Below are 20,367 nucleotides of genomic sequence, written 5' to 3'. Positions count from 1 at the left end.
CCCAGGTTTCAGTGGACACTTACGGCAACCCTAGTTGCAGATGTGCCCTCTTTGGAAGGATCGACAGGGCTACTGATCATGGGTTGCAGGGCAGGATAGGGGGGGTGGGGGGGGTGGGTCACGGCACCGCGCTGAGGCCAATTGAACCATTCACTGGAAATGTGCACAGTTGGATGGTTCAGACCGCTGGGAAGGGTCAAATCATTTGGACAGCTATCATGAAATGAGCAGTCCCCCCTTCCTAGGCAATTCTTCACTCAAAGTCAATCATGTCTATGATTGCTTAGGCTACAAATTCATCTTGTGTGGTAAGGCTCTGAGTGGTTTCTCATGTAAATATGTTATTAATATTATTAATTGGTTTAATATTAAAATGTGAGATGGTTTTTTAATGCTATTTTAGGGTGGGAGGGAGATAGGGAATTGGGATTTTGTGTGTCTTATTATGTTTTTACTTCTGGTTTTTTTGATGTTGTGTTTTCATTGTTCTTTTGTTTGTTGTTACCCGCCTCGATCCAATACAGGGAGAGGCGGGATACAAATAAATATTATTATTATTGTTGGTTACTTGTTGTGTTTGGGCTATTTGTTTATATAGGTGCCACCCAAAAACTGCAGAGTTTGCTGGCGCAATGTTACAGGGTTTTCTTGGCAAGGTTCATTAGATAGTATATAGTATCTTGGAGAAACTATTGCAGTGTAGTGGTTTGAGTGTTGGACTATGACTGGATGCCAGGGTTCGAATCCCCGCTCAGCCATGGAAGCCCACTGGGTGACCTTAGGCAAGTGACACTCTCTCAGCCTCAGAGGATAGCAATGGCAAACCTCCTCTGGAAAAAAAACTGCCAAGAAAACCCCATCATAGGTTTGTCTTAGGGTCGCCATAAATTGGAAACCACTTGAAGGCACACAACAACAGCAATCCCTAGTCTCTGCTTCTAAATCTGCATCCATACCTATATATTAGCACGTGTAAATCTCATGCAAGTTAGCGTCCTCTTTTTGATGACGGGCTTCCCTTTTTTGGCAATGCGTTAAGAGGCTACAACAACAACCTATTTATTATTATTATTATTATTATTATTATTATTAACCTTTATTTATAAAGCGCTGTAAATTTACACAGCGCTGTACATACAATCTTTTAGTTAGACGGTTCCCTGCCCTCAGGCTTACAATCTAAGAAGACACAACACAAAAGGAGAGGGGAGTGGTGGTGGGGAATGGGATCAGGTCCAGCAGTTCTCCACCTCCGAGGCCTGGACCAAGGCAGATGGACTGGAGGAAGGGCTTGGCTTCTTAATGGATGCTTAAAAGGAGGCTTCCTGGGTCAGAGAGGGGCTCACCTCTGGGAATGCTTCTCTAAATAAACATGACTTTTTGCACTATTGCAGAATGAACAATGATGTTGTATGGTAACAGGTCTGGGGGTGAAATCAATTGAACCCTATGATTTTAAAACCAGGAAGGCTCCCTCCCTCCTCGAATTTACTTAGCAACAAACCTTGCAATTAGCATGAATGAATGGCATCATCTAGAGGCAGCATGGCGTCGTGGTGCGAGTGTTGGTCTAGGACAGGGGTAGGCAACCCTTTTGAGCCTCAAACATGGCTTCACTACATTGTGGGTTGGAAGAGAACTTTTTGCTTAATTGTTGTAGTTTGTTGCCATATGTTAGTGTGTACCATGGAGGACAGTGATCATGAGATACTGTCCCTCAAGGGGCTGCAGAAATAATTAGTGTAGTGTATGCATTATTCATTAATATGATTTTCTATTCTACTTTGGCTTTGACAAATGAGTCTAATTTTACCTTTGTACCTCTCTGGAATTTTGAATTGCAGTGTGAAAATTTGATTCTCACAAAACAAAGGGATGTGATTTGTTCCTAAACCCGAGAAAGGATAGAGGGTCATGTAAGGTGAGTAAAGACAGACACACTTACTCCACTAGCAGAGGAATTCCAAAAGAAAACATGCATGTGCTTTATAGACTATACTTAGCAAAGCTTTTGACTGCATAGATAATGAGAAGCCATGGAACACTCTTGAAAACATGGGAGCACCACTACATCTGATGGTCCTGATGAGAAATCTGTACTTAGAACAAGAGGCAACTGTCGAAACAGAATGGTTCCCAGTTAGCAAGGGGGTCAGACAGTATATTATCACCCTTCTTGTTCAACTTTGTATACAGAAAATATCATAAGAAAAGCGGGTTTAGGTTCAGAAGAAGGAGGAAAGATAGGAGGAAAGAACACCAACAATCGAAGATAGGCAGATGACACCGTACTACTAGGAGTAAGCATCACGGACTTGGAAAAAATTACTAAAGAAGATCAAGAAGAAAGTGTAAAAGCAGGTTGGCTGTTTGTGGCTTTGTAAGGGCCTGTATCAAATTGTCCTGTTGCCCTCCTTGCTGGGTAGCCTTGGAGGTCTGTCACAGTATAAGACATAGCAGTTAACCTGGAAAACTGAGAGTGTTTAGTCCAAAAAAGGAACATTTCCAAGCTTGGGATCCTATTCTTGTGGAACGTTGAGAACCTCTGACCCAGAATAGCCACGTGGCAAAAGATTGAACGCTTACTCGAAAGCAACACAAGGCAATTGTGTTTGGAATGAGATTCAACAGCAACAAACAAGGAAGAATCAATTGAGCCTGGAGTAGAACTAGAATGACAGACAACACACTGTCTAGGCTGGATAATATTTCCCTACTTAGACCTCTTCAAACGTCACCCATCCCCTTTCTCTGAAGGCTTCTGAATCCTGGAATACATAGGAGCTGTTCCAAAGGGACATGGGGACAGAAGTGCAGTTGTTGTGTCACAGAGCCCAGGGAGTATTACATTACAATCGGGGTTGCTGTTCCAGCAATATTTGCTTCTTTTTTGGCAATGCAAATGTTGGTGGATTTTTCCTGGAGAGCCTGCATTCCTCTCTAAGAGCAATTCACTGTCTGCTAAGGAGTCACCATCCTCTCTCCTTTCCCTTCATTAGGCACTCGCTGGGGACTGTCCAAACAGAAGCAACATAAATCTTGCACAGCATTTTAGTCCAGTGTTTTTCCATTTAGCCCCCCTTCCCCTCCTCCCCCCAAAAGAAAGAAAACTTGTTAACAAGCGGAAGATTTCCCCCAGTTGTGCCTAGAGTTTATTTATCCTTTTCCAAGATTTGCATGCTGCCTTTCAGAGCAAAAGGCCCCCCAAGGCGGCTGCCATCAAACACCAAACAATACTGCATCATTCATCACAGATCAACAAATCCCAACATAAGAAAGTTAAACATTAAAACAGCAACAGCAAAACATACCATAGCGCAGAACACCACACATATAAATGAAATGCATTTTAGTGACTTCAACCTATCCAGCTCTGGTCTAGGATATTTGAAGGACTGTATTTGAGAGCCAGCATTGCATAGTGGTTTGAGCATTGGACTGTGGCTCTGGAGACTAGGGTTTGATTCCCAACTCAGCTAGGAAACTCACTGGGTGACTATGGGCAAGCTTTCCAGTGATGTATTCAAGACTTTTCCTCCAGTTCTCAAATCAAGTCTCAAGTCTCTACCTTCAAGTCCATGAAAGATGCTTTCAGGTCGAGTCTCAAGTCTGAGAGCCAACTGTAACAGAAAAAAAGGAGATGGTGGGAGGCCTGTGTCTGAGAGAAGGTGGTGTGTCAATAACTAGAAAGTCAAGGAGACATGCAGAAAGTTAGTAAAACAAATTCACCAAGGGGAAAAGCAAACATGTTAGAGGCAATGGGATTGAGGTGGAAGGCTCCTTCTAAAGCTTTTAAAAAGCTTTAAAAGACTCCTCGGATGTGCAATTGGCACAGGCTGCAGACTAGACCTTAAGCCCTGTCTCAAGCCCATTGCTTAATATATGTGCTACTTCTGGATCAAGCTAGGACAGCAAGTTGGTCACTAAAAACATACAAGTCTCAAGTGAAGTCAGTGCGTCATTTATAGTCAAGTCAGGTCCAAAGCAAGGCATTGAAATGACTTGAATACAGGTCTCTGAAGACTGATTGTTTAGGCAATGGGATTTTCTATTTGTTATTTTTTGGTATTATAGTGTATATTTTTCACTTGGTTTTGATTTTCTGAGAGTTTAATTACTTTTTAACTGTACTGTATTGAGTTGAATGTTTAACTTTCTGTTGTAAGCTGCCTTGACTCTCAAACTGGAAAAAGGTGGGATGTAAATCAATATATTAACAACTATAACAAATGCATATTAATTCCATAAATATGGGACCACTATCAAAAGACCATGTCTTCAGTGACTGCCATTCTGGCAGATCTTAATGACAGGAGTTCTGGAAGTCCAGATAGATTCCTATTAGTGCAGCTGCCTCTTTTGATAAGCCAGATCTCAAACCATTGACATTGGCCATCACCAGCACTTTCTGTTCGGTCCAGATAAGAATAGGCTGCCAATGCAGCTGGTTTTATGCACCAGTGACTTGGTTTCTAAAAGCTGACCAGGTGTTGTTGTTTTTATCTGCAGTATTGGCAGTGATAAATAAATTAAAATTTTCATTTCATAAAGAGAACTATCGCCTGCTAATATATAGGAGTCATAGGGATAAGTTGTTTTGTTTTTAAAGCTGGCAGACTTACTTGTTTTCTAAGTTCCACTTGGATGCATTTATCTGCTCTGGGCAACAACAGCTGAAGCAAGCAGGCACAACATAAGAGAAGTCCCAGGTACTATCCTAGGAAACACATGCAAGGGCAGCCATGTGGCCATGCAGCTAACTACAACAAAATCCCAAACCCACAAAAGATACCTACATTGGCCAACCAATGTCCAAAAAAATACATCATGCAAGATTTGGAAGCTCAACTGACTTCTTCATCGGGCAAAAGTTGCTGATAAATCATGCAGGAGAAGAAAAGCGATGATGACAGAATAAAAGACCAATATTTATTTTGTGTCAGATGTTGTTTTTGCTTTAGTTCAGTTGTTCTGGAAGGTTCTCAATGCAGGTAGAAGCCACTTCCTTCTTGGCCATCTGGGGACCAGAGGCAAGGGAAAATAAAAGACAGTTAGTAACTCCATTAGCAATATAGAAAAGTACCTTCCTTTGAGATCCAGGCTGTCCCTGTCCTGTGCAAAGCTAACTGCTCCTTTATTAAGCAAAGAACATTGAATTTCTCAAGAAGTCCCTGTACTCTTACATCTGGAAGAAACATTTAGGTGCCGCATAGGCAAAACATGCCAATTGTAGTCCAAATGAAAGAGTTTAATCTTTTCGGGAGCTTAAAACCTCAAAAAATCAACTCCCAGTCCATTGCTTCCTCTCATTAAAGTTTCCTCTGCTGCAGAAAAATTCAGTATCTTCAAATCTGGGAAATATATTCAGGGGTAGCAGTGTGGGCCATGCAACAAAATCCCAAGTCTACAAAAGAGTGATACCTTTATTGTCCAACCAAAATGCCTAAAATGCATCATGCAAGCTTTCAGAGCTCCACTGGCTTCTTCACAAGGTGAAAGATGTTTTTAAAAACCATACAGGAGAAGAAAAATGATGGTGGTAGAGTCACAGGCCTACATTTTGCCTCATAAATTGCTAATTGCTTTGAAATTTTATCATTTTTCTTTTATTGCCCGTTCCCTCATCATTCCCCACAAGAAAAGGAGTGGCCTTTGCCTACATTGATATCTCTTCAAGACAACTGAATTACAACAGACACAAAATCTGATACAAAATGTGGGTACTATTCCAGGAGCTGGTGAAACGCTCAGTGCCATGGAGAGTGGTTTTGCATCAGAGCAGTGCTTCCATGATGACTGTCTGATATGACAGGACTGGGCAATTATTTTTTCCAGCATGCCAGGGGCTGGCACTACATTTGTGCCCATTGGATGCAATCTTTTCCTTCTTTCACCAATATCCAAGTATTATTGACCAGCTGGTCTAGTCAGTTCCAACGAGTGGAATGGCAGGTGGGAAACAGTATCTTGTCCCTCACCTCAGGCAGTAAAATGTTTTGGTCCAGATCTGGTTCAAGCAATCTTTCCAACTCAATTGCTGTCTCTTTAAAAGCCAGCTACAACTCCTAAGAAGGCAGAAAATCCCCAGAATGACTTCTGCCATATTTATTTGTTATTGCCAGATGCTTTCAGTATTTCAGCGCTATTCAACATCATAGTCCCTGGATCAGTGCGAACTCCTGAGCCATTGGCTCTAGTCTCTAGTAAGTTTCCAGGAAAGAGGGTACTCCTTATTCTTCTGGCAGCAGAATGTCTTAGCTCTAGGTAAAATGCCATCTTAGGGGGAGCAAGATAGTCTGCATCCTAGATAGAAAGCATAGTCCTGTCCCCCCATGAAAGAAGATAGAAGGCGGCTCTGCTTTCAGCTGATCTGCACCATTCACCATATTCTGACAGAGGCAAAAGCCTTACTGTTCGTAATGGTATGGCTAGCTCTGTCTGAGCCTTCCTGTTACGGAGAAAGGGTGCTTAACTCATAGCATGCAATTGTGTACAGAGATCACCAACATCTGTTTATGGGGTGTGCAAGAAAAATGGGAGCCCTCCCTTCCAGGGTTTTTCAGGGTCAGGGAACATTGTGGAGAGCTGGCCTACAGATGATCCATCTAAGCAAGAGGTGTATGAGTCAGATTATGTTTTAACACCAAGAACAAAGTGACTGATGATCTCTGGAGCTGGCTTTTTTTTTATTGCTGTTGGAGCAATTTCTCTTGGAGATGTACTGGGCTTGAAAAAGACTGATAGGTTGGGGAGATTATTTGGCTAAAAAAAATCAAAAGTGCACAGGTAAAAGCTGACAAATGCAAAGGGCGGGGAAGGAAGACAGACGGAGTGGGGGCAATGGCTTCTTAAAATGCCACAATTTACATTTAAAACTCCACTCCTTCTCTGCAAGGCCCTGGAGAGGAATTTTGCAAGGCAGAACAAGACTGCTTCCAGGCCCTGGGGATGGCTTCCCTCAAAACAGGATTTAAGGTCCAAATGGACCTAAAATCCTCAATTACATCTTTTCAATAAAGATAATGGTATAACAATGAATTTTAAAGTTGTAGTTTTTCCTTCTTTGGAGAGAATTATGGCTATGATAAAATATGAACAAAGTAGACCACTTTGGATGTATGATTCTGAAAACATAGTTGAACATGAGGGCTAATCTCAGGCTATCTGCATATGACCATTGGTACATTTTCGTAAATGCTTTATTTCCTGTGCACCAGAATGACCAAATAGCAACATGCTTCATACAAAGCAATGATAATCAGCTAATGCAAACGTTTTACCCTTCAGACCCCGCTTTACATTTATATGTGGATGTTGTGCCTTTGCTACTCAAGAAAGTATACAAATAAAAATATTTTGTTTATTTACTGTTCATATCTTCATTCACACATTCGTGTATATTTGTATTTTACCATTTTATAAGGAAATAACATCACTCAAATTAAAACCGTTTTATGTAAGCAAATTCAATATTCAACTGAATGCAAGTGTGAATTTTGTACATAAAAAAGTTTAGGAAGAGCAGGAGGAGAGGGGCTCTGAGCCTCCAAATCTCATGCCCCCTTGAGCAACTTTTCACACACCTCTGAGGGTCCCATCGCACCATTTGAGAGCCACTGGGCTAATGCAATGGAAAGGGGCTGTCTTGCAATGGAAGAGGGGTTTCAGGGAGGGGTCTGTAAGAAATTCCTGAGCCCCTCCTTGGCTCTCCGGATGCTGGACTGATGTATCAATTGAACCCCCTTCTTATATGCCCTGGTTCTCTGATCGGAATTTATTTGCTTCTCACATAGATACTGTAGCACATGTCATCACATGGAAACTCACATGGATATAGATAACCAGATTTTAATTGATCAGAAAACTAAGCAAACCCACACATCTGAACAAAAATGACTTCCTCCTTTTCTGATGCTATTTGGAGACATCTTAGCTATTTTGGGATAATGGATGCCAATTCAAACAGTAAAGGAATGTGACATTTGCAGAAATGTGGATGCACAACTGCCATTTTAATTTCCTGATCATGCCTTGGAAATGGTATGTCACATCAATTGTCTGCTATTGGGATTTTAAAGTGTTAATAGCATCCATAGTCTTTGGGGATGGATTCAGAGATATGTCTGCCTGTTGGAGGTGGAAGCTGGAGAAGAATAGTTTTGCTATTAGAAATTAGAAGGATATTTTCAAGCAAAGATCATTCCACGCATGCACATATATCCCACAGGAGGAGGAAGACATGGCAGAATTCAAAATGTAGGAGAATCAGCATGACACCCATCCTGCATCGAGTTATCTGTAGACAAGGATGGGTGTCATGTTGATTCTTCTACATTTTGAATTATGCAATGTACCACTTACACATGCATAACATACAAAATTTATACTGCATTCGGTTACCTGTAGGCAAGCCCCATTGGACTGAATAATGCCTACCTCCAACAGAATAAGTTCAGTTGGCAAAATGTATGTGGACTTAACAAAAATCTGAAGTGCAGCTTTTAGGTTTTAGTTAGAAATGCAGAGAGTCTTGCAAACACTCATGCTAGCACAAAGTAGAAAGCCCATCAAAGAAAAGAAAATAACTATCCAGCCTCCGCTGAATTATTTTCTTCCTTTCTGGACAACCTCTAAGCTAATCTGTCACTAGAACTGGTGGAATATAAAAACCACATTATTTGCTCATTTGCTTGCCAAGGCAAGGGAGGTCACCAATTACTCCGGTGCTCAGGGAAATGACTTCACCGTTCCTGCCCTGAAAAATGTCTCCGAAGTGCACTCCTCCATTGCACCTCTCTCTTACCAATCAACAAGAAAGATTAGGCGTTCGGTCATTTTGCTTTCAGGCAGGAACTGATTCTTGGATAAATCTGCCTCTACAAGTTCTTTCTACTCAGTTTTTAAAATCACAAAATTCATTATTTAATTATCCAATATTCAATTATTGTCCTAGGTGTGATGCACCTTAATATGTGTATTTGTAACAACTGTGTTTTAACTATGTTGTAACCCGCCTTGAGCTGTGAGCAGAGGCAGCTAAGAAATAAAATTATTATTATTATTATTATTAGTAGTAGTAGTAGTCTTATTAAGTAACTCACAAATAACGGAAGAAAGTAAGAAGGAGGGAGGCCTCTCAAACTCATTGCTTGTTTCTACAGTAAAAAGTCATACCTTCTTGGACTGGGAAGAAGATGGGAACATAGGGATATATGCGCATCTGACCACACTAGGAAAAATGAAGACCAAACCATTTTAGTAATACATTTTTTAAAAATATATTATTATTATTATTATTATTATTATTATTATTTAATTTTTTTGGCCTTTCTCTCACTGAACAGCTTTGGATCCCACACTGGAAATGTATTAAAGGCACTGAAGAATGTGCTGAGTTCTGTAGACATAGGGAGCTCTGAAGCTCCGTCTCCTTAAACTGCTTTCTGTTCAGTGAGGTTTTTCTTTGTTGAAATCCCCTTTTTTAGGGAGACTAGACTGGTTCCCTCCCTGTCATCTTTCTTTGGGAAGGATGACCTTTTCATTCAGGTCAGGATTTGCCAACTGGCATTGATTGCTATGGAAGAGGATTTTAACTGAGTAGATGCTATCTTTTCTTTTCTTTTCTTTTCTTTGGAGTGTGCAAAGTGTTTTCTTTAATTTTTTAATGCTTTGGTTCATTTTATTTTAAAATATATATATTTATTCTGCTTAGTGGTAGGCCACCTGGAGCCCCATTCTTAGGCAAAAAGAAGGCTATACATTGCAGAAAGAAATAAGCAAAGAAGATGCAGCTCTACTTGATCACTGCAAATGGATTTTACAATCCTTACTGGGCTAAGTGTTCTTTGCCATCAGCGCTCCTGCTGGTTCCCATTATTGATTAACTGAATCTTTGAAGGTGTTTTGTGGTTTTCAATTTATTATTGATTTTACAATGTGATTTTTTTATCTCAGAAGCTGCCTTGGGAAGAGTTGGCCTGAGCCTAAATTAAAAGATTAGGGGGGAAATACATAGAAATGATAGCAAACAGACAGGATAAATCTTCTAAAATCCAGAACCCAAAAAGATGGGGGAGGAAAGATTAAAGCACATAGCTTCTTCTTTTTCTGCCTTCCTTTTCTCTGAGAACATCATGGACCATTTAAAACAGAGAAGGTCTATTTTGACAGTAACCATGATGCATGAAGGCAAGAACAGTTTGCAAAGGGGAGCAGACAAACACATGATGAAGCGAAAGAGGGAAAAGATCTCTCTGCAGAGGGGCTTGTCTTCATCAATTAGTTTTCATTCCTGGAACGGCAGGCAGGACAAATCACATCCTCCAGGCAGCATTTTCGACTGACCCCTTAAGTCCTCTTGCCAACAAGGCCATGAAAACAGAATAACCTGTTACCTTTTGTCTCGAATTAAACCATTTCAAAGCTCAGATTATCAAATCATCGGGGTTTATTATTTACACTTTCACCCAGCTATTATTTTGCCATTAATCTCCAGTCCATTGAAATCAATAATATAAGTTGATATTTAATTAGGCTTGGCACCTTTTGTCTTATATCCACTTACAATAGCCCACTAGAGGAAGGGAAGTAGCAAGGGGCCAAAATCCAGTGTAGGGTGGAAAAGGCAGCTTCTGTAAGAGTACCCCTTCCCTCAAGGGACCTTTCACGCTACATAGTTACAACACTTTGATTTCCTTTGATTTGGGGGGCTGAGGTGAGTGATAGGAGCCTAAAGGTTGGTGTCTGAGGGGCTCAACAGATGGGTGGCTAAAAGCCGCCCATCGTTGCCCCTGGTCAGTGCCACAGCAGTCACATGCTGCGGCACCGATGCACTCCCTAAAAGAAGCTGCTCTATGTAGCTTTTTTTTAGGGGTGCCACAGGCGCACTTGTGCACCATGACAACGCCCCTTCTGCAGAGCACCATTTTGGCACTCTGATGCCCACGTGTGGATGGGCGTACGCCAATATGGCGCATGGGCACTGATAGTAAGGCTTGCAGCGTGTAAACGCTGAGCCCTACCTAGCTCTACTTTCGGGCCCAGGCCAACGCAAAGCACCCGTCATTACTGGCCCTGAGTTAGCAACCTGAGGACCTTTCACACAACACGATTATAGCACTATACTCTGTTTTCCATGGCTACATCTTATGGAATAATGGGATTCAGGGATGTTTCTAAGGGGTACAGACCACACCAGGTGACACTTCAGAGAGGGGTGCATGTCTTCCTATGTGGAGTGTACCACCACCCATCTCCACAAGTAGACTGGGGCTGTAGGAGACTGAAGGTCCTGGAAAGGACCCAGTTCACCCACCCAGAGGCTGCAAGGAGGCCACCACTGTTGAATTCCAGAAGGCTTCTCCCATTACCAAATGGCACCTGGATCTTTTCAGGACTTGCAAACAAGGCAGCTAGACTGGAACAACCCAAGACACAGACAGTCCCATTCAGTGGCCCGGTCAACCAACTGTTGATGGCAAGTAGACCAAATCATTTCTCTTCCATAGCGGCCTGATCTACTCCTGAGGGACCATTGGCCTGGTGGCTCCAAGCCTGGAGGTGACAGCATGAGTTACCACACTGGAGTGATACCAACCCCAGTGATGCCATTGCTGGGACCTGTAATTTAGGGAGCGGTACATAGTATTCCGGTTTACAGGTTTAGATTAAGATATGCTAAAGGCCCCTGAAATATGTCCTGTTTAAAAGGCCCAGGGCATCCTGCCCAGAAATGTGGATTCTAACAAATCCTTGAAATCTAATATGTAATCTGTTTTGTGATTAGAAGCCTCTTCTAACCCAACACCTTGAACTATAGCTTATTTAACGTGTGTGTAAATCTGACACTGCCTGTTTGGCTAGCCGCTATCCTCCGTTGGATCCTGTGTATTATGTTCTTATATTTTATGGATTTAAGCTCTGTTATGTGAATTGCCCAGAGAGCTTTGGTTATTAGCCAGTATGGGGATGTAAAAACAAAGCAGCAAAGAAAGGAAACAAAAACCCTTTGCATGTCCAGAGGGTTTTTAGTTGTCAAGGCTCTTCAGCTTTTCTCTTTCCAAATGATCCTTGGCCCTCAACACCTGCCACTTTTTTGATAGAGTTGCTATCTGACAATGTAAGCATTCGGATGTTAAATGAATCCAGTGCCAAGTCAGTGCTGCTCCAAAGGAGGGAATGGCGGGGGGGAGAGAAGGAAAAAAAGGGGCGAGCCATAAAAACACTGACGTCTGAGCCAAGATCAATTTACTTTTATGTTTTTTGGCTGGGGGAATCACACAAAACATCCGCTTTGCAAGAGATAATGAGGTTAAGATTGTTAGAAGAAGAGATCATTGAGAAACACACAATTAAAAAGACAAGGAGGGGGAAAGTGGAGCATTGTAGGGCTTTCCAAGAAGTTACATTTGATAGGATCATTATAATCTGTTAAACTTACATGCCACCTCTTCCCCAGGGAGACCAAGGCAGCATACATAGCATCTCCAAACAGCCTTTCAACAAGGCACCAACAACCTAAGCTAAACCTCAGTAAGCTTCAGTAAGATTATTAATGTCCTGCAGGTCATCCTAGGCTTCTCCATCTACCTTTATCATCAAACAACTCAGGTGCCGCTCCTATTAAACCCCTATAAGCTCTTTTCTGCCTTGAATCCACTCCCTACTGCCTTAGAAGCATGAATCCATACCATCCAACTGTCCCAATCTGTCAGGGACAGTCCCAATTCATCTTTTGTCTTCCCGTTTTTTTCCAGCTACTTTGAAAATGTCCTGTTTCTCTCTCCTCCTCTCACGTTCTCCCTTCATCCTTAGTTTATTGCAACTCGAGTTTAAAGTGCAAAAGCAGTCAGTATTCCATTAACGCAGTAGGAGGAACAGGAGAGGATTGGCAGAACCTTGTCCTTTCTGGTAGGCTCCAGCAAAAGCTATGTGTTCCAACTTCTCCTAAGTTGTGTGTGTTATACTTCACCACATTGACCAAACTTTGATATTACTTGGCCACATATTCCTGGTTCCCATCCATGAAGTGTTGGAGGATGTGTGATCCTAAGCATGTTTATCATGCCATGGCCAGGGTTTATGGAGTGGTCATGGTGCTGAAACCTAGCCTCCAGACAGATTCAGCACTTTAGCTATTTTCCTGAATATCCTGAAGGCACCAGATCCTGTCTGATCTTGGAGGCTAAGCAGGGTCAACCTGGTTACAAGACTGCCAATGAATATTAGATGCTGTGTGCTCAATTTCAGAGGAAGGAACTGGGAAATCCACCTCTGAACATTCCTTGCCTAAGAAAACCCTATGAAATTCATGGAGTTGCAGAGAACAACAGGCACACAGACACACTTTGATGGTTTCCTTCAAGGTTTGGTCTAAAAGATAAGGATTGGAGCCATCAGCTACCATTGACAGGACCAACTCCAGTTTAAAAGAGCTATGGTAACCTTATAGATAGCATGAAACACAGGATCATTTTGGCCATCAGTAACATTCCGCTATACATCCAGGGAGAAAAAAACACTGACAATAGTTTTGTTAGCTTTGTCCCTGATAACTCCCCTCCAAATGACCCTGGGTGCTTTCAAAAGCATTTTGGAAATGAAGTCCTTGTCTAGACATTAAATGTTAATTTTGAGTTCAATTACCTAATGTTTAAACTCTAGTGTAGGCTGCTGCAGCCTCCTTTTCTCTTCTCAGTACGAATACTTGCACTTGTACCAGCTGGAGCCATGCCATTTCCAGAAGATCATACACGTGGTTTTTGCTAATCTTGTTCCAAGAATAATGGAACTTGGGTGTCTGGTTGTTGTTTTTTAACACTCCATGAACCTGTCTCTCAGCCTTTTCTAGCTTTATGAAAATTATGATCTTTGCCAATGCATCTCTATGCAAAAGATAACTATGCCTTTGTAAAGGCAGTACATTCAAATGGAAACATTCCAATTTTTTCTGCAGATGAATGCAAGATTGATTTCTACACCTGGGAAAAGCAACATGTCTATTAAAATAGTAAGATGGTGCATCTAAATGGGGGAGGAATGAATCATATACTGAAAAAAGGAAAATGGCATTGTTGACTGAATTATGAGCAGCGGTGAGAGAGAGTGAAACTGGGAACCTTGAGTCCAGGTTCTGGGAGAAAGGGGGAGCGCATATAAGGGACAACAACAATATGAGCCAGCATGACTTGAGTCAATCCAGCCTTGGTTTATATCTATACAGCTAACATCCTAGTCATCAGTTTCAATATCATGTCTGATTTACTGCATATACTCATGTATAAGTCTAGACATTTTAGTCAAAAAATTGACCCCAAAAATCTGAGTCGACTTATCCACGGGTCAATGTAAGTACAGTGGGCCCTTGTTATACGCTGGGGTTTGGTTCCAAGATCCTCCATGTGTAACAAAATCCGTGGATGCTCAAGTCTTATTCAATACAATGACATAGCAAAATGGTGTCCCTTATAAAAAATGGAACATCAAGATATGATATTTGAAATTTATACTGTTTTGGAACATTTTCAAACCGTGGATGCTTGAATCCGTGTATAAAAAATCCGCGTATAAGAAGGGCCGACTGTACTGTACTGTAACTCTCATAAAAATAGAAACCATCCCCTGATGAAATGCAAGAGCATAGTCTTTGGAAGCACTAACCCCTCTCTACTTTTTCATCCATCCATCCTTCAATGTGAACACAAGCCGCCTGCAATTTTGCAAGTTTTTTGGCATTGTTTTCCTTTGTTTTATTGTTTAGATCCTTTGTTACACGCTCTTAAATTTGACTCACGATTTATCCACGGGTCATATCAAAATCCATAATTTTGGCCCCAAAACTTGCCCTCAACTTATACATGAGATTGACTTATAGTTGAGTATATACGGTATGTCATTGCAATTCACTTTTAAGTGTTGAATCATAACAAGGTACATGAGTTCAGTCAAAACATGCCAGTTAAGATATGCATTTTCCCACCCAACATGGAAGTTTCTGAGTTGATGGAGAGCAAATGGGTGAGTAATGATGTTTGCATCCAGCCCTTTTCCTGTAGCCAGGCATGTTATGACAGCTGCGGCATAGACTTAAATACACCAGCTCCACATAGGAATTTCAGTAGATATGGTTTGTGGATGGTAGCACTGGGAGACATAGCTATGTGATGTTTCTGTAGCTACCTCTCCTGATACTGGATATCGACCATACATATCTAATGTCAGAGTCACTGATATGCTAACATTCACATGTAGATGCTAACCAAAACCTGACTTGGTATGAGAAAGTTTCTTGCAATGGGTGAACATTTTGCCAAAATGTATAAAGAAACAGCTGTTGGCGCTTTTTAAAAAATCATAGAAAATGAGAGACACAGGAGAAAATTCAGATGGCGTTGCAATGTGTTAGCAATGTTTTGCTCTTCAAACCATGCACAGGCAACGTGCCATTTGGATTTTAAACAAAACAAACCAACAACAACAATGCAGGCAGGGGAGTTCATGTCGGCACATTCATTTATCATCCAAGCAATAAGACAGCAAAGGAGTCAACACACCAAATAATCAAAAACTCATTGTGGAGTATATGGACGGCTCGCAAACAGGGCAGAAAGCAATGGACTGAATGTGCTAATGTTGCAGATTAATCTGAATGTTTTCTTTTTCTTCCCCAAAAAGAGAATGGAATAATGCTGTTGCAGAGTAGAATGCGGATATGAATCAAAGAATGCCGAGTGGAACGGCTCCCTGTTACAGTGATGCTAGCTGCCTTTTTCCAAGGCATTTATCACTGGGTAGATTACACCATCTCTACTAATCACAAAGTCCCAGGCTGTTGCACATTGCAGAATTAATGCAGTTTGACATTGCTTTAACTGTCATGGCTCCATCCTACAGGATCCTGGGATTTCTAGGGGGGTTTTATTTGGTGACACCAGAGTGCTCTGAAAGAGAAATGCTAAATACAGTTGTTCCTCCATATCCACGGATTCTTTATCCACAGATTCAACCATTCATGGCTTGAAAATATATTTTTAAAAATTCTAAAAAGCAAAGCTTGTTTTTGCCATTTTATATAAGGGGCACCTTTTTATTAAGCCATTATATTTAATGGGACTTGAGCATTCATGGATTTTGGTGTCCATGGGGTGTCCTGGAACCAAATCCCTCTGGCTACCAAGGGCCCACTGTAGCTCAGAAAATTACACACCCCAGAATTTCATAGCACTGAGCCATGGCAGTTAAAGTGGGGTCAAAACAGATTGATTCTGCAGTGTAGATGCAGCCCAAGTGACTCAGTCTTGTGAAGCCTGGCTCCCTTACGACACTGAATAAACCACTGTCGAATAGCTCTTACTGTCAGGAGGTTTTTCCTAATGTTGAGGTGGAATCTCTTTTTCTATCATTTTAATCCATTGCTCCAGGTCCTATTCTCTGCAGCAGCAGAAAGCAAGCTTGCTCCATTGTCAGTACGATATCCCTTCAAATATTTAAACAGAGCTATCACACCATCTCTTCGCCTTCTCTTTTCCAGGCTAAATATACCCAGCTCCCTAAGTAGCTCCTCCTAGGGCATCATTCTCAGAACTTGCACCATTTTGGTCGCCCTCCTCTGGACATGCTCCAGCTTGCCAACATCCTTTTTGAATTGTGGTGCCCAGAACTGGACATAGTATTTCAGGTGAGGCTGCAACAATTTGCTTTTGCCTGAGTCTACTGGGAACGGCAAAATCTGACCCCTTTCTTCTTCTCTCCTCTGTGCTAAATTAATTGCAGTTACATTTGTACTTCAGACTCAGCATCAATGGAAGTAAGTCAAGGATGAAAGGAGAAAGTTTGGGGGGGGGGGGAGAGACTGGGACATTTTTAAAGCAGCTGAAAAAATGGGACAACAGGGGATTAAATGGGACTGTCCCTGCCAAATTGGGACAGTTGGATCATATGCAATGGTCTGACTTGGTGTGAGTCATCTTACTAAGACCCAAGCTATTAAGAAAACAGTATTCTTAAAACAACCAACACATTTGATCTTAACATACTAGCTTTGATAGGCATGGAGTTCAGGAGGTAAGGTTCAAGGTCCTGAGTTTCACATTCAGTCTATCTGTGCCTGTGATCCAACACAAGGTTGAATTCTTATACTTACTGAAAGCAGTGGGGTTAAGAGTGCAGACTCCATTGCGCCAACTGCTTCCATTCCTTGAAACACCAGCTCTGGCTTCAGTGACACATGCCTTGATAACATCCTGTTGGGATTACTCTAACATGCTCAATGTGGGGCTGCCTTTGGAAACTGTTCAGCAAGTCCAAAATGCTGCATCCAGATCGTTGACTGGGATAGGTTATAATAAGGGCCATATAACTGCCTTGCTAAAACAACTCCACTGATTGTTGATTCATTCCTGGGCAGAAGTTAAAGTGTTGGCTATGACCTTTAAAGCCCTACATAGCTTGGGGCCAGACGGTTTGAAAAATGGTATCTCCCTTCATGAACCTGCTTGTATTCTAAGATCTGCGGAGGAAGCCTTTTTCTCAATCGCACCACCATCCCAGGCATGTCTTGTGCAAGGTGACCAGATGGCCTCCTTTTCCAAGACATGTCCTACATTTCAAAGTGTCCTCCATTTTGAGCATGACTAAGAAGCATGAATTCACATTGATATTAGTGTTTTTAGCTGGTATTTTGTAATGTCCCCCATTTTTCTTGAATGTCCTATGTTTTGCAGTGTCTTGTCATCCTTTGCAGTTATGGCATTTGGTGACGCTGGTCTTGTGAGGACACAAGAGAGGGCCTTCTCAGCGGCTGCTCCCAGGTTATCAAACTCCCTTCCCAGGAGGTCTGGTTGGACCCTCCAGCAAGTAAAGTATTTTATTGTATATTGTGTTTTTAAATTGTTTTTATTATGCTGTGAACTGCTGTGATCCATGGAATAGCGGTATATAAATAAATTTTATTATTATTATTATTATTATTATTAAAGACCTTTTTATTCAAGGAAGCTTTTGGTTTTTAGTGAAGGTTTTAATGGGAGGAGGGGACTATAGTGTTTTTTGTTTTATTATGTTTAAAGTAGCATGTAATGCTCTTTTTAACTTCTTTTAATGCTTAGGTAGCCTTATGCTTAATAATGCTTAGGATGTTTTCGGGATTTCAAGATACCACATTATATCCTTATTGACACACCTAAGGAGCCTCTTGGGAAGAAACCAGACTAAAAACTAAATGAAGAAAGAAATGCACAGTCTGAGCAATGACAAGTAAGTGTCATTTGGGGCTTAACCAAAATTAGCTTTCTTTCATTTTTTAAAGCCATTGGAACTTTTTTCCTTCCTAGTTTCTAAACAAAACAGGAAGCCTGAGTGCCAAGAAATGTGGTTTCATACTGTTTGTGATCCTGAACTGATTCACTTTCAAGAAAGTTTCACTGATCAAAGGGGCGCTACTCCAAAAATAAACAGGCAAACCACTGTGAGCGAGGATACAGTGTGCGAAATCTAGTTTTCTGAATTTCTAGACCATGCCATGTTTGCAGTAATTTCAGATAAGCGTCTACCGCGACGTTTGTAAAACCGGCGGAAAAGAACAAGACAAATGACAGGGAAAATGTAAAGCTTTGTGGGAGTCTCTTTTTTACTCTTCTGGACATAAATTCACTCACTGCTTCAATGATACGCCTTGGCTTACTGGGACACAGGCTTAGTAGCCTGCTGGTTCATGTCAGTAGAACATAAAATGCAAAGATGTTGGCTTGCCGCAAGTTAAACCGGCTTCCGGGCGGGCTATGGAGTTGAGACTGCCATGGTCGCCTTAGTTGATGATCTCCGTCTGGGCATGGACAGGGGAAGCGTGTCCCTGTTAGTGCTTTTGGACATCTCAGCGGCTTTCGATACCATCGACCATGGTATCCTTCTGGAACGCCTGGGAGAGTTGGGTATCGGGGGCACTGCTTTGCAGTGGTTCCGTTCCTACCTCTCGGGTAGATTCCAGATGGTGGAGCTGGGGGACTGTCGCTCCGATACGAGGGCCCTTACATCTGGTGTCCCTCAGGGAGCGATTTTGTCCCCTATGCTATTCAACATTTACATGAAACCGCTGGGAGAGATCATCCGGAGACACGGGGCGCGGTGTTATCAGTACGCTGATGACACCCAGATAGTCTTCTCTGTGTCTCCGACTGATGCAGTAACTAAGGATGGCATCTCTCCTCTAGATGCCTGCTTGGCGTCGGTAATGGGCTGGATGAGGGAGAACAAACTCAGTGTGAATCCAGGGAAAACGGAAGTACTGGTGATAGGTTCCCCAGTTCCGGGTGGTGAGATCTGTCATCCGGTCCTGAACGGGGTCACGCTCCCCTTAAAGGACTCGGTGCGCAGCTTGGGAGTACTCCTTGATTCGTCGCTCCAGCTGACTTCTCAGGTGGATGCGACGGTCAGGAGTGCTTGTTATCAGCTTCGGCTGATACGCCAGCTGCGTCCCTACCTGGACCATAGGGACCTTGAAACTGTTGTACATGCTTTGGTAACCTCTCGATTGGATTTCTGCAATGCGCTCTACATGGGGCAACCCTTGTACCAAACTCGGAAGCTGCAAATGGTACAGAACATGGCAGCTAGATTGGTCGCTGGTACTTCCAGGTCGGACCATATAACACCTATTTTAAAAGATCTACATTGGCTGCCTATTCGCTTCCGAGCTCAATACAAGGTGTTGGTTTTGACCTATAAAGCCCTAAATAGCTTGGGCCCAGGGTACTTGGAGGACCGCCTCTCCCCATATAGTCCGCCCCGCACACTTCGAACATCCGGGACTAACTTGTTAGAGGTTCCTAGATCACATCTTGTGAGGACCTCACAGAGGGCTTTTACCATCGCTGCCCCATTTTCTTGGAATAAGCTCCCTGTAGAGCTTCGCTCCGCCGCCTCACTAGATTCTTTTAAAAAGAATTTAAAAACATACTTATTCCAGCTGGCCTTCCCACTTTAGTTAACTGTTTCTCCTCTGCCCCTTCTTTTCCTCTTCTGACCCCGGACCATTGTGATTTGATTGTTTTTGCCCTTGACATGTGTATTTTTTCTGATTCCTGTTCCCTTTTTATGCAGTAATGTTTTAACTTTTATACTGTAATTGTTTACTTTGTATTGTAACTTTTTTTAACTTTTGTAAGCCGCCTTGATCATTTTTTTGGAAAGGCGGGGTAGAAATAAAATTTATTATTATTATTATTATTATTATTATTTCTGCATTCTGTTATTTAAATAAACTCAGTGATATATAAACTCAAAGCAATGCCTTGCTTGATATTTATCTGCATTTACCTAGGTTCCAGTATGATTACATTTGCTAGATTCAATTTATTTACATTATCTCTTCAA

The sequence above is a fragment of the Sceloporus occidentalis genome, unplaced genomic scaffold (genome assembly GCF_023333645.1).
Source record: "Sceloporus occidentalis isolate IW3139 unplaced genomic scaffold, rSceOcc1.0.p SCAF_9, whole genome shotgun sequence".
NCBI lineage: Eukaryota > Metazoa > Chordata > Lepidosauria > Squamata > Phrynosomatidae > Sceloporus > Sceloporus occidentalis.
Note: the sequence above shows the minus strand (reverse complement) of the source record.